This window comes from Adiantum capillus-veneris, chromosome 18, assembly GCF_014529385.1.
Source record: "Adiantum capillus-veneris isolate H3 chromosome 18, ASM1452938v2, whole genome shotgun sequence".
NCBI lineage: Eukaryota > Viridiplantae > Streptophyta > Polypodiopsida > Polypodiales > Pteridaceae > Adiantum > Adiantum capillus-veneris.
In genome coordinates, this window is record NC_140948.1 from 38,695,692 (window position 1) to 38,714,469 (window position 18,778).

An 18,778-nucleotide genomic window follows, 5' to 3' on the forward strand; every position below is an offset into this window, starting at 1 on the left:
GCTAGTCCATCAAACATAAATTTAATCTTAAACTCAAAATAAACCTAAATCTAATTTAATCTAACATAAATCTAGATCTAACCAAACTCAAAATAAACCTAAATCTAATCTAATTTAACTTAAGTCTAAATCTAACATAAATCTAATCTAACGTAAATAAACCTAAATCTAATCTAGCGTAAATTTAATCTAATGTAAATATAACTCAAAATAAACTGAAATCTAATCTAAGCTAACATAAATAAACCTAAATCTAATCTGACGTTAATCTAAATCTAACTTAATTTTAAATTCACATAAACATAAATCTAAATGTAATCTAACCTAATCTAATTTAAATTTTAACCTAATCTCTTTCTCTCTTTGTTTTCTCCCCTTACCTCTCCCTTTTGTTTTCTCCCCCTCTCTCTCTCTCTCTTTGGTTTTTTATTCTCTCTCTGTTTCTCTTTGTTTTCTCCTCTCTCTCTCTCTCTCTCTCTCTCTCTCTCTCTCTCTCAAAAACACAATGTGTGTGTGTGTGTGAGAGAGAGAGAGAGGGGGGGAGAGAGAGAAAGAGGGGAAGGGAACATGAGAGAGAGGAGAGGGAAGGAGCATACGTGGCTCTCCTTCCTCTCCTCCCGTGTGTGTGTGTTTTTGTATGTGTGTGTGTGTAGAGAAGAAAGAGAGAGAGAGGGAGAGCGCGGGTTACATCTTTACGTGAGCGCCAAAAACTCAGATCTGAGTTTTCGGGTGCTCTCGATTTATTTTTTACCCCTTTCGACGTCGCTATGATTGTCTCTATTTTACACATAAACTAGCGACACTCATAGCAACGCCCATAGCGACGCTGATAGCGACATCATGAATTTTAACTTTTGAGTGTCACATTGCAAGCGTCGCTAATGTGAAGTACCTCTTGTAGTGTAAATTTACTATAAGATACTAAATCCTCAGATGTCAATCCCAAAAATCTTGAAGAGAAGTTTTCTCTTTGCGAGAACATCTCCTCACTTGTCCACCATAGTCCCGGTTTATAGTGGCACCCCAAGAAAATCGTGAGAAAGTCTGTGTTATTTGAACTCTTTTTGTATCTTTCGCATTGGATGATAATGTAAACTGTCTTTGTTCTCGGCATGGTCAACACATGCAGTCAACAATTGAACCACTTTCTTACCATCTCGGCTCCGAACGCTAGCATAGGCCGAGCCATCATCTAGCACCTTGGTTTCCATTCGCACAACCATAGTGTAGGGCTGTCCTAAAATCAATGGATAGGATGAATGCTCGTGTATAAAGTAGTTTTGCTCATCACACACATCCCCAATAATTACCTTGATGTTTGCACATGCACTGTAACGATCGCTTGGAAGGATGGTGGCAGCTCGAATCCGCCACCCGTGGTCCACATCAATAGGCCACTTCCCTTTTTGGTGAAAATTCTTCGCCATCGGATTGATTTCTAAACCATGGTCTATAAGGGTTAAGACCACTCTCAATCTCAGAATGCTTTACCACAGATTCAGGTGCTGCTCTTGCCCAATGAGTCCTTGAAAAGGGACTCTTGGGTATAGTTTATTCATCCTTAAGATGAATGTTTCTTACCTTAGCTACAATCAGGTTTGAAACCACAAAAGACTTCACCTCTTCTTCTTCAAGATCTACCAAATCATCTTGAATTGCTTCAATGTGTTGAACCACTTCGCTCTTAACTGATTCTGGCTCTTTCTCACTCGCTTCCTTCTTATAATATCTGTTGGAATTAGGGTTGCAGAGAAAATCACAAAGCTTGGAGAAGATGAAGGAAGCTCAAGGCACACAATAGAAAGTGTGTTACTTAGTATGCAATGGAAAGATCGATAGCCCTAAAGTGATGGGCGTATATACAATGCACATGGGAAAAACATTCTTAAAGAGGGAAAAAATGCCCCGACGGTCCTAGTGTGTTCACACACATCACTATCACATGTATATGGTAACAAAATCCCTGCCAGAGTGATGCGGTGAACGAGAGCTGGCACATGAGTAAAGGGAAGTGCCATGCCCTAACGACATGACCAGGCCACAAAGGGGAGTAAGCCCAAATCTTTGCGGAAAGCTTCAAGATTCTCACGAGACAATGCCTTTGTGAAAAGATCTACAAGGTTGTCCTGTGTTGGCACATAAGCCAAGCTGATCTCTCCTGCTGAGAGCCTCTCCCTGACATAGTGGTAATGCACCTCAATGTGCTTTCTGCGAGCATGAAAAATTGGGTTCCTCGCAACTGCCAATGCACTCTAACTGTTAGTGTAGATAGTGTTGGGAGTGTCCTGTCTAACACCCAAATCAGCCATAAGGCGTCTGAGCCATACTGACTCAACCGTAGCTGTGAAGACTGCCCTGTACTGAGTCTCACAACTCAAAGTGGCCACAGTAGGTTGCTTCTTGCTCAACCATGATATACATGAACTGCCAAGCATGAAACAAAAACCACTTGTGGACACTCGCGTGTCAAAACAACCAGCCCAATTTGAGTCCGAAAAAGCATGTAAGTTTGGCGGCAATGATCCCCCCTTGGGATAAAACAAGCCAAGATGTAAAGTGCCACTAAGGTAGCGAAAAATCCTCTTGAGAGCCTGCCAATGCTTAGACCTTGGGCTATGCATAAATCTGCTGACCTATGAGACTACAAACCTAAAATCCAGCCTCATGTTGCATACATAAATGAGGCAGCCAACAACAGTTTTGACATCAGCAGGATCGCCACCATCATGTAGACTCAACTTCAAATCTGTTTCCATGGGAGTGGCAATAGGTTTGCAATCCTCAAGTCCAAACTTACATAGCAAGGTCTCTATGTAACGTTTTTGACACAAGGAAATACCACCATCATACTGCTTAAACTGTATACCCAAGTAATGAATCAACAAGCCCAAATCTTTCATCTTGAAAGTAGCATTCAAATCAGACTTAAATTCAGCAATATGTCTCTCATTTGGTCTAGTGATCATCAAATCGTCGACATAAAGAACCACAATGAGAAGTACATCACCCTCACGCTTTACATACAATGTGCTTTCTGTTGGACTGTTACGAAAGCCTTGTTTGACCAAACGAGTGTCCGCTTTCTCATACCAAGCACGAGGAGATTGCTTCAACCCATACAAAGCCTTCTTACATCTGCACACTTTGTCCTCTTGTCCTTTTATGACAAAACCGCGAGGCTGCGTTACATAAACTTCCTCAAATATGTCACCATTCAAGAAAGCAGTAACAATGTCTGATTGATGTACATCCCAACCAAAATGAGTTTCCAATGCACATAGAAAATGCACAGTACTCATACAACAAGTGGGAGAAAAAGTGTCTTCATAATCAATGCCTTTTTTTTGTGCAAACCCCCTAAGGAAATAAGAGAAGCTCTGAATGATGAATTTGATAAGCTTGCTAGACAGGATGAAAGGGTAGATTTAATGCCACATCATGCGATAGCGCATGAGGCTGCTGCAGATGGTAAAGAAACAGATGATGATGATGAAGATTTTATCATGGTTACTCATCCCAAACCCAAGTCCCCTACAGATGATCAAACAAGCGTCTTAGAGGAAACATTTAGGAATGTGCAAGAGTAAGGTAGGAGTGATCAAGAGGAAGGTTTCAAGACTGACAGCGGGCTGACTGTGCAAGACGCCGGTGATGACAACCCCCTATAGGGTTCTGGTAACAAAGTGAAATTAAAGAGAAAAGGTGGCTTGGAACAAATTCTGGAAGAACCTGGGGACGAGAAATGTGTTGCCCCTCCGAGCACCCTGGATGACATAAACAAACGCAGCAGAGGTGGAAAGAAAGCCATTTGCTCACGTGCTTGCAAGAAATTATTTTGAATCCGTTCTCTCTTGTGTCCAAGTTATGTAGTGTTAGCAAGCTTCACACCCTGTGGCATGTATCTCTCTGGATTTTTGTAATGGCAAAACTCTTTTCAATATTATTTTATTGTGCAACAGTTAAGTAGCTTTTTCTTGTCCTTTATGATGTCTTTTTTTGATACCATTTCTGTGTCACAGAGCAAGAGAAACTGCAGTTAGTTACCTTGCATGACCTGAATTATGGCATTGCATGCAAAACATACAAAAGCGGCGTATTGCCAAGGCTAGACAGCTACAAAAAGAAAAAGATGAGATTGACAAGCACCTAGCTAGCTATTTTAAACACTTAACAAAAATTAATGAGTACTTCAGTTATGTTCATCCCTCGGGGGAAGGTATTTTTGCTAAGTGGTATGCATTGCCAGACCCAATATGCATGCCAAAGCCGTTGCCAGACGAGGGGCGCGCTTTGGTTCTTGATTTAAATGGCCTACTTGTACAAGTTGTAGGGCCAATGCATGATGACATTCCCCCTCAACATGCAGGGAAAATGATAAAGTACAATGTTTGGTGCCTTCGATTTTTCCATGTGTATATATGGAGCACCAGAATGGCACCTAAAGTGAATGCAATATTAGAAATAGTATTCAAAGAGTAGTGGGCTAAGCTGAGAGGTGTTTTTACATAGAGTCATTATAGTGGCCAGCCTTGGCAGATATATAGTAAGCCTGTATTCTTGAAGGATTTGAGATTGTTTTGGAAGAAGTGCAACTTTGGGCCCCAAAATAGTCTAATTATGATGATAGTATGTACAAAGTGTGCCAGAACCCTGAAGGAAGTTGACTTGTTACTCCTAATATAGAGGACCAGACCAAAGAACAGCGACGACAAAACTTCCTGATAGAATCTTTGAGCAGTTGGCTGTTCCTATGGCTACAATCAGAGGATTGTGCAGAGTATACAACTGAAAATGCATTTCATACTACCCCAATTTTTTTCTCACAATAAGTGATCAAGAAGCTGGAATCAAAAATGCACCGGTGCAACAAGGCCGAGCGTACTGAAGCCATGCATAGGAGACAAAGGGAGGTTGATGAAGAAGCTGAAAGACATAAGAGACAGAGGCTACAAAAAGAAAAATTAGAGAAGTAGTAGCAAGAAGAAGAAGAAAGAGAGTTGCAAGAACCAAAAGCTCAGCAAGAAGAAGAAAGGGAGAAAGACCCAAAAGCTCAACAAACAAATAAGCAAACGGACATTGGGCAAAAGCGAGTGTACAAGCCCGCTAAACCACGATCTTATCCAAGGTAGGAGGCTCTCTGCAATTTTATAACATTATGAGGGAAAATTGTAAGTTGCCTTTCCAATGTGTGTAACTATTCCAACATTCACTTTAGATAGTAATGATCAGATCCTGTACTATTCTTTTTTTGAAGACAATACTGTGTGTACTATTGGCATTCTTTTTTGTCTTGAAAACATTGAATTAGTATACATTCTCTGTTACCATATACATGTGGTAGTGATGTGTGTGAACACACTAGGACCGCCGGGGCATTTTTTCCCTCTCTAGGAGGTTTTTTCCCCTGAGCATTGTATATACGCCGATCACTCTAGGGCTATCTATCTTTTCATTGCACACTAAGTAATACACTCTCTATTGTGTGCCTTGAGATTCCTTCATCTTCTCTAAGCTGTGTGTGTTTCTCTGCAACCCTAATTCCAACAATTGGTATCAAAGCAGGTCATGTCCTCCTGGGCTTAGTCGCCAGCTGCTCCAGCACACACCTACTCACTTTCTCCGATTTCAGTGAGCTTTGTCAAGCGTTCGCAGGTCGACAAATATTTTGGGAGTGCTCATAGAGCTTCGTCTACTCAGAATTTTGATTTGGGCTCATCTCGGCCTCCATTTCGACTACAGGCAGTACTGCACATGCTATTTCATCATTTTGTGCAGAATTTTTGTCACTGTCGTTTTCTGCATAAAAGGTGCCTTATAGTCTTCTACGGTTTGTGCTATATAGCACAGGTTGTTCCCGCTCCGTTTCTCTTATTTTCGGGCAGTTTTCACATCAGGTGCAGCATTTACCATGGCTGACAACAACAACACAGATGTGTTCAAGATGTTTGCTACTGAGGACAGGTTGGATGGGGACAACTACCCTATGTGGGCTTATATGATGCAACATGTTCTTGAATCAAAGGGTGTCTAGAACATTGTGCAGGGCATTGATGTACGTCCTGGTTCTGAGGATGTAGGCGATGTTGAGGATGTTGCAAGTCTTGCTGCAAGGATTGCAGTTGTTAGAGTTGTTTTGCCTACGGTAGAACAAGCTCGTTGGGATGTTAAGGATGCGTAGGCTCATGCATTGATTGCGTTGTCTGTGAAGCGGACCATTGTTCCTCACATTCGTTCAGCAAAATCTGCAAAACAGGCTTGGGATATTCTAGCAGGTCTTTATGCAAGCCGCAATGAGGCTAAAATTTCTTTGCTGTGTAAAGAGCTGGAGTCAAAGATTACGCATGAGGAAGATGATATGGACACTTTCCTTGCTAGTATCAAGGATATCAATGAGCAACTTATTTCTGCAGGTGAAGTTATTTCAGACAGTTCCCTTGTGCAGACTGTTCTTGATGCCTTACCAAATTCTTACCAGACTTTTGCTAATACTTGGAGACTTATGACCCAAGGAAATCTAGAAGTTGTCAATTTTGATGCATTATGTACATTGCTGTTGCAAGAGTCACTTTCTAGAAAAAACAGGACTAGACAGTGTGTAGTTGAGCAGGCTTTTATTGCTTCTCAAAGAAAGGGTAGTAACAGCAATGCAACCACTTCTTATGGTTCTGCTGTGAGTGGCAAAAATTATGTTCGTAATGCTTCTGCTGGCAGCAATTTGTTTGGAAATTTTGGTGATAAGAGCAAAAAGAAGATGCGTTGCCATTATTGTAAGTCCAATGATCAGTTGATCAAGTTGTGTCCTAAGTTGAAGGCCAAAGAGGCTAAGAAGAAAGAGGGTGGTTCCACTGCAAATGCTGGTTCCACTACAAATGCAGCCATTGTTGAGTCTTCTATGAAAGGAGACTGTAATGCTGATGTTGATGCAGAATGGGCTTTTACCGCAGAGTGCACTTACAATCCTGCTGTCCATGATGCATGCTTGTCAGTTGCTGCAGATTCACAAGAGTGGTATTTCGACAGTGGTGCTACAAAGCACATTACCTCACATCGTGAATTGTTTACCTCTCTCGAGTCTGTCCCTCATGTGAATTCAGTCACTTGTGCCAACAACACCTCTTATCCAGTTCAGGGAGTTGGAAAGATTATGTTGATTGCTGCTAATGGTAGTTCCTTCACACTTGTTGATGCACTTTATGTACCTGGGATCAAGAAGAATCTCTTGTCTGTATCCGCACTCGCTAGACTTGGACTTGTAGTCAAATTTGTGGATGACAGATGTACAGTTCATGATCTTAGTTTTGGTGATGAAATTGTTGCATCTGAACTTTTGTGCCGTGGGTTATATAAGCTCACTTTGTATGACAAGTGTGGACAAATATTTGTAAATGTTGTTGCAGATTCAAGGGCTATTTCAGATGCAAAACTTTGGCATGCACGTTTTGGTCATCTGAATTTTTCCAGTTTGGTACGTTTGAAGAAATGTGATATGGTTGCTTCTTTGCGGCCTCTTGAAGCACCTGTCAAACATGTTTGTGAAGGCTGTATTTTGTGTAAGATGCAGCGTTCTAAATTTCCAAAGGATGGTTCAGTTCGGGCCACATGCAGGTTGCATCTTGTGCATAGTGATGTTTGTGGGCCCATGCAAACTCCGTCCTTGGGCAATTACTTGTACTTCGTGACTTTCATTGATGATTACTCCAGGCATGCATGGGTATTTCCACTTAAAGCAAAGTCCGAAGTTTTTTTGTGCTTTAAACAATTTCTGGCTATGGCTGAAAATGTCTTGAAATGTACTATGGGCACCCTCCGTTCGGATCGAGGGGGGGAGTATATGTCTCATGAATTTAATGCATTTTTGGCTAGTCGTGGGATAAAACAACAATGTACAGTGCCTTATACACCTCAGCAAAATGGTGTTGCTGAGAGGAAAAACAGGTCACTGACGGAAATGGCACGATGTATGGTCAAAAGTCAAGCTTTGCCGCATTCTTTTGGGCTTGAGGCCATCATGTGTGCCTCTTATGTGCTTAACAGGTGTCCTACAAAAGCTTTGCCGTCTATTAATCCATATGAATCATGGCATGAAAGAAAGCCTTCTATTGAGCACATGCGTGTTTTTGGCTGTTTGGCATCTGCATTGGTGCCACAAGTGCAGCGCAAAAAATTGGATGATAAGGCTATCAAATGTATTTTTGTTGGTTATAGTGCTGAAAGCAAAGGTTACAGGTTGTATCATCCGCAAACAAAACGTATTTTGGTATGTTGGGATGTAGTGTTTGTGGAAGATTTTGTTCAGTCCTTGCTGACATGTACTAGAGACAGTAATGTAAGCTCACAGGACATTTATAACACTTTGTTGCCTCTTTTCAGTGGTGGAAATATGAATGTAGGTTCCAATGAGGCAAATGTACAGCCTATGGGGGTTTCTAAAAATGTTTTAGATCAGCCTATTACTGATGTAGATGTACATGATGTACTTGATGAGGAAAGGGCTGAAAATGAGCAGGCTAGAGGTATGCCAAAATGGCTGGTACACACTTTGCATGACAGTAAATTGGATGCACCTTTGTCTAGTTCGTACTCGTTCAAGCTCTCACCATGCATCTTATGCATCAGATTGTTATGCTTTGGCTGTGTCTAGCTTACATGATGTTGAGGAGCCTCTCTCTTTTGATGAAGCACAGAATTAAAAAAATTGGATGGCTGCCATGCAATCAGAATATGATGCACTTATAGAAAATGACATATGGACTTTATGTGATTTGCCTCTTGGCAAAAAGGCCATTGGTACGAAGTGGGTTTACAAGTTGAAACACAAGCCGGATGATGAGATCGATAGCCATAAGGCTCAACTTGTTGCAAAAGGTTATGCACAGGCAAAAGGCATAGATTATGAAGATACTTTTGCTACCACTTTTCGTATGACTACTGTACGTTTTCTATGTGCATTGGAAGCTTGTTTTGGTTGGGATGTACATCAATCAGACATTGTTACGGCTTTCTTGAATGGTGACATATTTGAGGAAGTTTATGTAATGCAGCCTGGAGATTTTGTCATAAAAGGACAAGAGGACAAAGTGTGCAGATGTAAAAAGGCTTTGTATGGGTTGAAGCAATCTCCTCGTGCTTGGTATGAGAAAGCTGACACTCATTTGGTTAAACGAGGCTTTTGTAACAATCCAACAGAAAGCACATTGTATGTTAAGCGTGAGGGTGATATACTTCTCATTGTGGTTCTTTATGTGGATGATTTGATGATCATTGGACCAAATGAGAGACATATTTCTGAATTTAAGGTTGATTTGAATGCTACTTTCAAGAAGAAATATTTGGGGCTATTGCATCATTACTTGGGTATACAGTTTAAGCAGTGTGATGGTGGTATTGCCTTGTGTCAAAAAAGTTACATAGAAACATTGCTATGTAAGTTTGGAATTGAGAATTGTAAACCTATTGCCACTCCCATGGAAACAGGTTTGAAGTTGAGTCTACATGATGCTGGCGATCCTGCTAATCTCACTCTTTACCAAATTGTTGTTGGCTACCTCATTTATGTATGCAAGACGAGGCCAGATATTCAGTTTGCAGTCTCACTGGTCAGTAGATTTATGCATAGCCCAGGGTCTAAGCATTAGCAGGCTGTCAAGAGGATTTTCCGCTACCTTAGTGGCACTTTACATCTTGGCTTGTTTTATCCCAAGGGGAGATCACTACCGCCAGAATTCCATGCTTTTTTGGACTCAGATTGGGCTGGTTGTTTTGACACACAAGTGTCCACAAGTGGTTTTTGTTTCATCCTTTGCAGTTCATGTATATCATGGTTGAGCAAGAAGCAACCTATTGTGGCCACTTCGAGTGGTGAGGCTGAGTACATGGCAGTCTTCACAGCTACGGTTGAGTGTGTATGGCTCAGACGCCTTATGGCTGATTTGGGTGTTGGACAGGACATTGCCAACACTATCTACAGTGACAGTCAGAGCGCATTGGCAGTTGCAAGGAACCCAGTTTTTCATGCTCGCACAAAGCACATTGAGGTGCATTACCATTATGTCAGGGAGAGGCTCTCAGCAGGAGAGATCAGCTTGGCTTATGTGCCAAGACAGGACAACCTTGCAGATCTTTTCACAAAGGCATTGTCTCATGAGAAGCTTGAAGCTTTCCGCAAAGCTTTGGGCTTACTCCCCTTTGTGGACTGATCATGTCCTCAGGGCATGGCACTTCCCTTTACTCATGTGCTAGCTCTCATTCACCGCATCAATCCAAGGGGGGTTTGTTACCATATACATGTGGTAGTGATGTGTGTGAACACACTAGGACCGCCGGGGTATTTTTTCCCTCTTTCGGAGGTTTTTTCCCCGAGCATTGTATATACGCCCATAACTCTAGGGCTATCTATCTTTTCATTGCACACTAAGTAATACACTCTCTATTGTGTGCCTTGAGCTTCCTTCATATTCTCTAAGCTGTGTGTGTTTCTCTGCAACCCTAATTCCAACATTCTCGTTGGAAATCAACAAAGGTATGCTAATTAGCATAATATCAAGGGAGGAAAAAAGGTCGGTAAGGCCTCTCTTTCTTAACACTAGGTTGGTAATGGGACACTTTTATGTCCTGGGACACTTTTACGTCCTGTTAAGTGACCATTTTCCTTGAATTATGTCAAGAGTTTCAAAATGGATTTTGAGGTGCTATCTGTCTAGAAAGTTGTCTCATGAGCTGAAAAAAACTCAATATTTTTTTGGAATATCAATTCCATCTTTAACCTTGTCCTTGCACAACATTTCACAACCTAAACTATATGAAAAAACGGGTCCTGTTTTTGGCTTTTTTCAAGTTTTTGCAACTATACCACTCTAGAAATCATGTTTGTGAGGTCTATAATGCTAGAGAGCTATCTTTAGTAGTCCTCAACATGTCCTGATGCTTCTAGGGAGAAATAAATGTTAAAGTTGTAAGTTATGACCAAATTACAAAAATTGTCAAATCCTGTTTTTTAGCCAATTTTAGCTCTTCTATGATTTTTTTGGTGGCTTTCATGATATCCAAATGCAGTTTTGATTTTCTATGTCGCATATTGTGACATAAAGCTAATATTCCTTGAGATTTGGGGCACCTAATACCCTATTTTGCATAGTAGACAACGATGGTTGATTTTTTCAATTATAGAAGAAAACGAAACATTCTAGTATATCAAGTATAGCTTTTTCAATATTGTTAGTTTCTTGTGACAACTACATGCATTTTGTAGGTAGTAACCATATCTAGTCATAAGGATCAAATTTGGCTAGATATTGAATAGTTTCTATGGGATTCTACACTCATAATGTTGAACCTAGTTTTTTCATGTTTTCTGTATTTAGCACTTCATCTTGGTCCCCAAGATTCCCCGTGGTAAGAGATGTATTATTCTTTTGACATGCTCCATGGCTCCTTATGAACCTAAAGGACAATAGGGAACTAAGAAAACATGCATATATTATTTGCATTGAGCGTGACTATAGAAACTTTGATGATAGGTTTGTAGAATGGTAAAAATTCAACTTTTTTGTACCTATTTCTTTTGGCAAAACAAAAAATAGTGAGTGAGAAGCAATCATATGTTCTGATCACCAACCCATTGAAGTTAACTAGGGAATTTATCTCAAGTCCTATAAAAATCCCTAATCTTATTTTTATGCAACAAAACGTAAGAAATGACTGTTTTGATGAAAATGTACTGGTCCGTCAACTTTGGAGGCTTGGTGTGACCAAAAGATGGGAAATTTTACAAGTTTCTTATTTTTTCCATGTGGAGTAGGCCTTGAACTATAACCTCATGAAAGAATTTTACAAAATGAGTGGATCAACTATGGTTTTGGAGGTTTTTTTTTTAAAACCGTAAAAGGACACTTTTATGTCCTGTTAGGTTACCAACCTAGTGTTAAGGAATCTGCAAGTAAAGGAATAGCCTCTGCTCCTAATTGTCCAAAAGGGGTTGCTCGTGCCAAAGAAAAGGAAGGGCTAGGCCAGTCTTGAAACACATGACCCCAAAGGAAGAAACACCTGGCCACACAAGTGCTTCAAGTTTGGGAAGCAGAAATGTGTCTTATTTGCCAAAAAGAATGTCATCTAAGGCGAAGTGGTGGAAGGTCGCCTATCGATTTGTGCGGGGCATGAAAGTCTTTCCAGTCCACTCAGACAACCCCAAAGCAGAAGTGGTAAGAAGGTTCCCATGCCCTGAAGAGAAGTGGTTTGGATACTATCCTCACTGCTTTGGAGGGCGAGTAGAGGGTCTTCCTCCTCTCCGCATCTCATCTTGAAGAAACTATCCACCACGGGTGAAACCCAGTGGGCTGGAGACAAGTTATAGCTAAATGGAGTGGAGTTCATGCAACAAGCTGACTATGGTAATTACTTGCAGTTGCTGCTAGCTAAAAGGCTAGGAGTGGTCAAGCGCGTCGCCATCACTCCATATGTGCTAAGCGATGAAGGGTGATGACATCCTGTGGATGTACTGACTTGTCAACACCGGCATGGTAAGAGTGTAAGTAAGTGCTCTACACTCTATGCATCATGGATAACAAACCAACTGCCGTTTAGGTTTTTGCAACACATGCATGTGAATATATATGTAGATAGAAAGATCTTCTATCAACAGAAGATTGTGTATTTGTCTGGTGCTACAGTGCTAGGAGAAATCCTTAGCTCCCAAAAACCTATTATCCTCCCCATGTTGGATTACCACCACTCTTTCAATGTTTCCATTTTTATCCTGTTTTAAATCTATCCACCCAACCCTGTAAGAAATCCGCTTAAGCCGCTGAGTCATTCGTGACATATACATACACACACACACACACACACACACACACACACACATATATATATATATATATAAGAGGTTTAAACTCCTTCTCATTGACTTACCACCATGGAAAGTGTCTTTTTCGTACATTTAGTGGAAAAAAGTAGTAAGTTATCACCACCGACTTTTTGGATGACTTTGACATTGCTTGTGTGGTTTTCGACAAGGATGACAATGCCTCACGGCTAAGAATCTTTCCTCTACATATGAAAGTAGAGGCCAAGTCTTGGTACAATGCTTTGCCCCAAGCTACCAAGAATGCATGGGACATACTACATGGTGCCTTTGTGAAGAGGTTTGGTGGAGGCACAACCTCACAAAAGTTATGGCAGCTGCTGACAGAGTTAAAGCAGGGAGTTTTGCTAGAGTATTCCACTTATGAATCCAAGTTTGTGGATTTATGGGAGCAATGGGTTGCCTCACTGGAGGAAGGTGAAGGAGTGCCTAATTTCCTAAAGAAGGACCATTTCACTGCTGGCCTATGGGTGCTGCTTAAAGAAAAGGTGAAGGGGAGATTATGTGCAATGTATGAGTTCGTAGTGGAGGTAGTCCGCCTTAAAGACAAGAAGTTTCACATGCAAGAAAGAGTGAACGAGTCAGAGGAATCAAGATCAATCCGACTAACCCTAGTGATTGCAATAGCCACTCAAAGAACCCAACCACAAAAGGCATTAGAAGAGTAGCAAGACCTGTTGAGTTTCATCACTACTGAACTTAAAAGTCTATCCGTGCATCTTTTGCAGAAAGGGCATGCATCTGTCAAAAATCGAGAGCAAGGGAGAGGACCACGAAGGCAAAAACAAGAATACCACTGTGACAATTATGGGGAGGAAAGCCATGGCATGTATTACTACCCACATCCAAGAAGACAAAACTTCAATAGAGGAGGAAGACAGAATAGAATCTCTCCACCAAGGGTAAGACCACCACCACCCAGACAACCACGGTCGGTTCCACCGATCCAAATCTTTCGACCACCCGTACAACCACCACCACCACCACAACCTCTCATTCCACCGCTACCTCCACCACCTGCTCAAAACCAAGTAGTGAGTGTCATTAGCCTGGAAGCTAAAGGGAAGGGAAAGGTAGAAGAGCCGGTCAAAGATAAGAACAGAGGAAAAGGAAAAGTAGAGGAAGTGGATTCCATGGGAGTGAAGCTTGCCAGGCACGAAGAAGCCTCTCAAAGGGAGGAGAAGATGAAGGAAAAGGCGAGTCTAGCAAGCAGGCATCTAAGCCTCGGCGGAAGATCGACATTGTGGATTTTTCACTACGTGAGTATGCTAAACCATATGACCTAGTTCACGATGTGTTGATGCAGGGTCCAAAGATAACCTGGCCCCAATTACTCCATCTTGCACCAAGTATGAGAAGACAATGGACGAAGATGGTAAGTACTAGAAAGTCAAGACCAAGGATAGGTGGGGCTATCTCAGGGAGGAATCTTGACGACATCCAATAGATCATGGATGCCCACATCAAGGGGCAATGTATCTCAAACGTAAACATAGATGGTGGCGCACAGATATGCATCATGAGTGAGAAAATGATGCACCATTTAGGCCTAGAGGTAAGTAGGCCGGCACCCTATCGAGCTAAAATGGAAAATAACATCAGAGTGAAGTGTCTAGGAATTTTCAATGCAGTCAAAGTGAAGGCGTTCAACACAGAAGTGGAGCTAGACATCTTTTTCATGCCACACAAAGGGGAGGACTACCCTATCATTCTCGGAAGACCATGGCTCATGGATATGGAGGCTAAGCATGACTAAAGTACCGGAATGATCCAAATGAAGGATGCAAAAGGGAAGTCCATATTCTATGACATGAATACTGGGAAGCAATGCAACATGATCTTGGAGGCATCAAAAGATGAGTTCACCAGTGACTCTTCGACCACCTCAAGAGAAGAGACGACAACAACTGAAGAGATCGATAGTAGCATTGAAGTGATGGAAGTCATCCTCAAAGACCCAAGAAGATTGACACAATCTAACACACCATCGGAGAGCCAAGAGGGACCATCAGGTATGCAACCCTTGGTGGATAGAATAAGGTTACATCGGATGTCATAATAACTAATATCTAATTCTCCTAAATAATTTTCTCATGTTAAACTGATCATTTAATATGGGGAAGTACCGGGGGAGAAAAAGCTAGAATATTGGTTAAGCCGGTAGACCGGCCACATTAGGGATCGAAAGGAGGGAAAATAGGGATCCAAAAAGGAGTCCATTTGCAAAAGAACAATGGGCTTAAAAGACCCTAAGGTTCAGCCCATTCAGACTTCCAAAATGCTAAGGTTCCAAAATTCAAAGGTTGCGTCCAAAGGTAAAACACTAGGAAAATTGCATGCTTTGTGTGTGCCCCAAAAAGCCTTCACAAATCCTACATAGGAGGGGGCGAGCCCTGGAAGTAGGGGATGAGAGATAAACACACACACACACACACACTCACAAGCTTCCTTTACACAAGGGGAAAGAGGGACACATGTCAGCTCCCTAGCCTAGATGCCCACAAGGTGTACTCAAATCCTATTGGATGGCCATGGAGGTGGACCAATAAGAACTTGGCTAGAGTAAATCTAGTTTAACTAATTTAAAAACGCTTAATAAAAGAACCAATAAGAATTAAGCTCTCCAAAAGACTATTGAAAAGTCTCCCAAGGGGTCCAATGAGAATTCAACAGCCCAATGGCTTGCCTGATTCCTATTTTCCAGGAGGGAAAGGGGTCCAATGAGTGTTTAGCTGCATCTATTAATTACCTAAAGCTCTCACAAAAGGGGAAAGGGAGACACATTTAAGAAGGCTATCACTTATGATCCTTAATACTCATTGGCTAGGACTGGAAAGGGCTAATAGGGTTGCAGCATGAGGAAATAGCAAGAGGGGTCAACCAAGAGATACAGGGGGACTGATTTTCTCAAGGCATTATCCACACACACTCACATAAATTCATGTGTGAATCAAGAAGACTCTCTCTATCCTTATCAAGCTTTAATGGAAAGCTTATCACCTACTCCAAGCTTGTGAGAAGGGAGGCCTACACCAACAAATCTTGTCTTTCTGATGTAAATCCAAGCAAGAGCCAAAGCTTCAATGCATGCTCATCTCCTCTACCATGTTAATTACTAAGCTAAGCTATGCTAATATGCGTGATTATGTGAGGAGATGTACATCTTTCTCGTAAGACTACTCCTTCTTCCTCTCAATCTACTCTCATACCCCGCTAGCTCTCACCATCTTCAAAGGTGTGTGAGGTCTTGGGTCTGAGACTATGAGGGAATTGATGTTGTGTTTTATAAGTGTTTTGGTTAGTGCTTGAAGTTTCCATCTTCATTGCACTAGCTAGTATTGAAGGAACACAAAGAATTGTATTGTAAAATGTCTCTCTTGATGGGAGAAACCATAATACAAAGCCTTTTGGAGAGGGGACTGGCTCCATATAAATCCGGTCCTCAACTGTTGTCAATAGCTTAACACTAGTTCTGTAATTGGACACTTAAGTGTCCTGAGACACTAAAGTGTCCTGTTTTTCTACCAAGTTTTGGCAATTTATTTGTCAAGCTAAAAACAAGTTTTTAACACCTTGCTTCTACCATGGATTGGTTATGAGGTAAAGAAAACACTAGACTTTTCTCCATATCAAAATACAATCTGTATGGAGAGAATTCTGGAAAGTTCTAAGATATAAATTTTAGTTAAATTTTAAGCTGTTTTGCCAAAAAAATTATAAAATGATTATATCTTTTTGTAGAGATAGTCTTTTTTACGTTATAAAATCCAAGTGTTAGCACTTAGTGTTACAAAACAATGGAATGCACTTCAAAGATAATTTTTCAAGTCACATGCAAGCTATGGACATAATTTCATACTTGAGCACGTGCTGAATAAGAGCATAATTTTGGTCTTCCAAAGGTTCCCTCATGAAATTGGTACTATTCTAGTGCAATTTGACAACTACAAATGACTTTACATGTTTAAACCAAGAAATTGCGTATTTTTTGGGCTCCCTAACTCAATTAAATCTCGTTGCTTGAACTCTATCTTGAATTCTTTATCGTGCAAAAACTCTTGAAAATCTTGAGTTCTCCATAATAACATTGAAACCAAAGTTTTAGGCACCCCAATTGTGTATGTACCACGTACATTGATATATTTAGTTGATCTACATGGAAAGTTTGATATTATTTGAGGTTTTGAATGCTTATGTCTCAAGAATGAAAATATGAAAGTTTTCTCTTATGCAGTTTTGAATGCTTAAAATGATCCAATAATTGTTGCATACCAAAGCCCTTCTACTTGCCACCTTGAGTGCTCAATGGAAGGGCAAGCAATGTATCACATTCTAAAACTCACAAATACATCAAAAACATATTTTTCTTTGTATGCAACGATATGCTTGAAATGGCCATATCAAACACATGGAGCTTTCCATTATTTTATATACTTCAAAGTCAATTTTTTTGCCCACATGAACTTTCAATTATCTATAGAAAAATTGTGGAAGAGTCACTTAGAATTTTCTACAAGGTCTCTTCATTTTTTCTTGAGCTTATAAAGGCAATTTATTCAAAGCATCAATCGCTGTCTTACGAGGGTCAACTTGATGAGTATAGTTCTTGATCATAATAGATTCTAAAATGCAAGGTTATATTTTTTAAAGACCCTCTAGCTAACATATTTAAGCATATCAAGAGGGTTTTCTTAAATAGACCATCTAATCTAAGTAGCATTTAATTAAAATTTGTTAAAACAGAACACTTAAAGTGTCTTGTTTTGGTACCAAACTAGTGTTAATTTCTCTCTCTTTTGAAATATTGTTCATGCTATCTAACTAGGTGTTATACTTCTTGTTGCTCTCTCCACCCAAGCACTCTTGTTATTCTCATTAGGATCTATTCTAATGAAATTCTCATTATGTTCATGCTATTTTTTGCTACACACAAGTTACTACGCCATTAAATATTACATTGGTATCAGAGCACAGGGTTTCTCTTTTCTTGCTCAAGAAGGGAGGTCCTCAAGCTAGCTATAAATGGTTTGTATTATTAATTGCATGTGAGTAAGTAGAATAGAGATTTTTCAGCCTTGCAGTGCGCCTGCCTTCGTGGAGATAACGGGGCATCACCGTTGAGAGATATGGTCTTAATAGTGGAGTCCTACGAGGCTTTCCTACGGGTAACCACTATTGAGCTATTAGAAGCTTGATAGGAGTTGGTGATTTTTTGGTGTTGAACAACCCTCTCTTCTGTTCCTTGCAATTAATGGTATTCAAGCCATGGGTACAATAGCTTGAGTTTTTTTTTTAAAGGGGTAAAGAGGAGTAGCAACTAGGGCTTGAAGTGCCAAAGTACACCTAAAACGTTTACATCTAAAAGTTGCTAGAATGGCTGACAATAGTAAAGAGAGTGAAATTGACATTAATAAGCTTTGATTTTGCTAATGAGTAGGCTACTAATGATGCCCCTATGCTTGTTAACTACCTTGTTTCTAGGCTTCAACAAGCCATGGGCAATCCATCCCTCCAAAGTGAAGTGCAACAATAGCTTTGTGCTATGGGATTCTCCAAGCTCCCCACCGTGACAAGGGAGTACCTAGGAAGCCTCCTTGCGATTCTTCCAAAAGAGTCCTCTCTCCGATTCGGGAAGAAGAAGAGGATCCATACAAAGGGCTCAAAAATTTTCTTCTTGATGATGCATCTCCTTACCAAAGGAGAATTCAAGAGCCCCCACTGAAGGAACAAGAAATAAGTGAGTCTTCTGCCACCTCGACAGAGATGGCTCCACAAAGACGGCGGGCTAAACACTATCCATCACCTCCAAAACGGAGAAGATCATCACACACTTCTCCACACCATAGTTCAAAGAGGGATGACAAAAATCAGGAGAAGAAAAAGGCGAGAAAGAGGACACCCTCTTCTCCATCTTCTTCA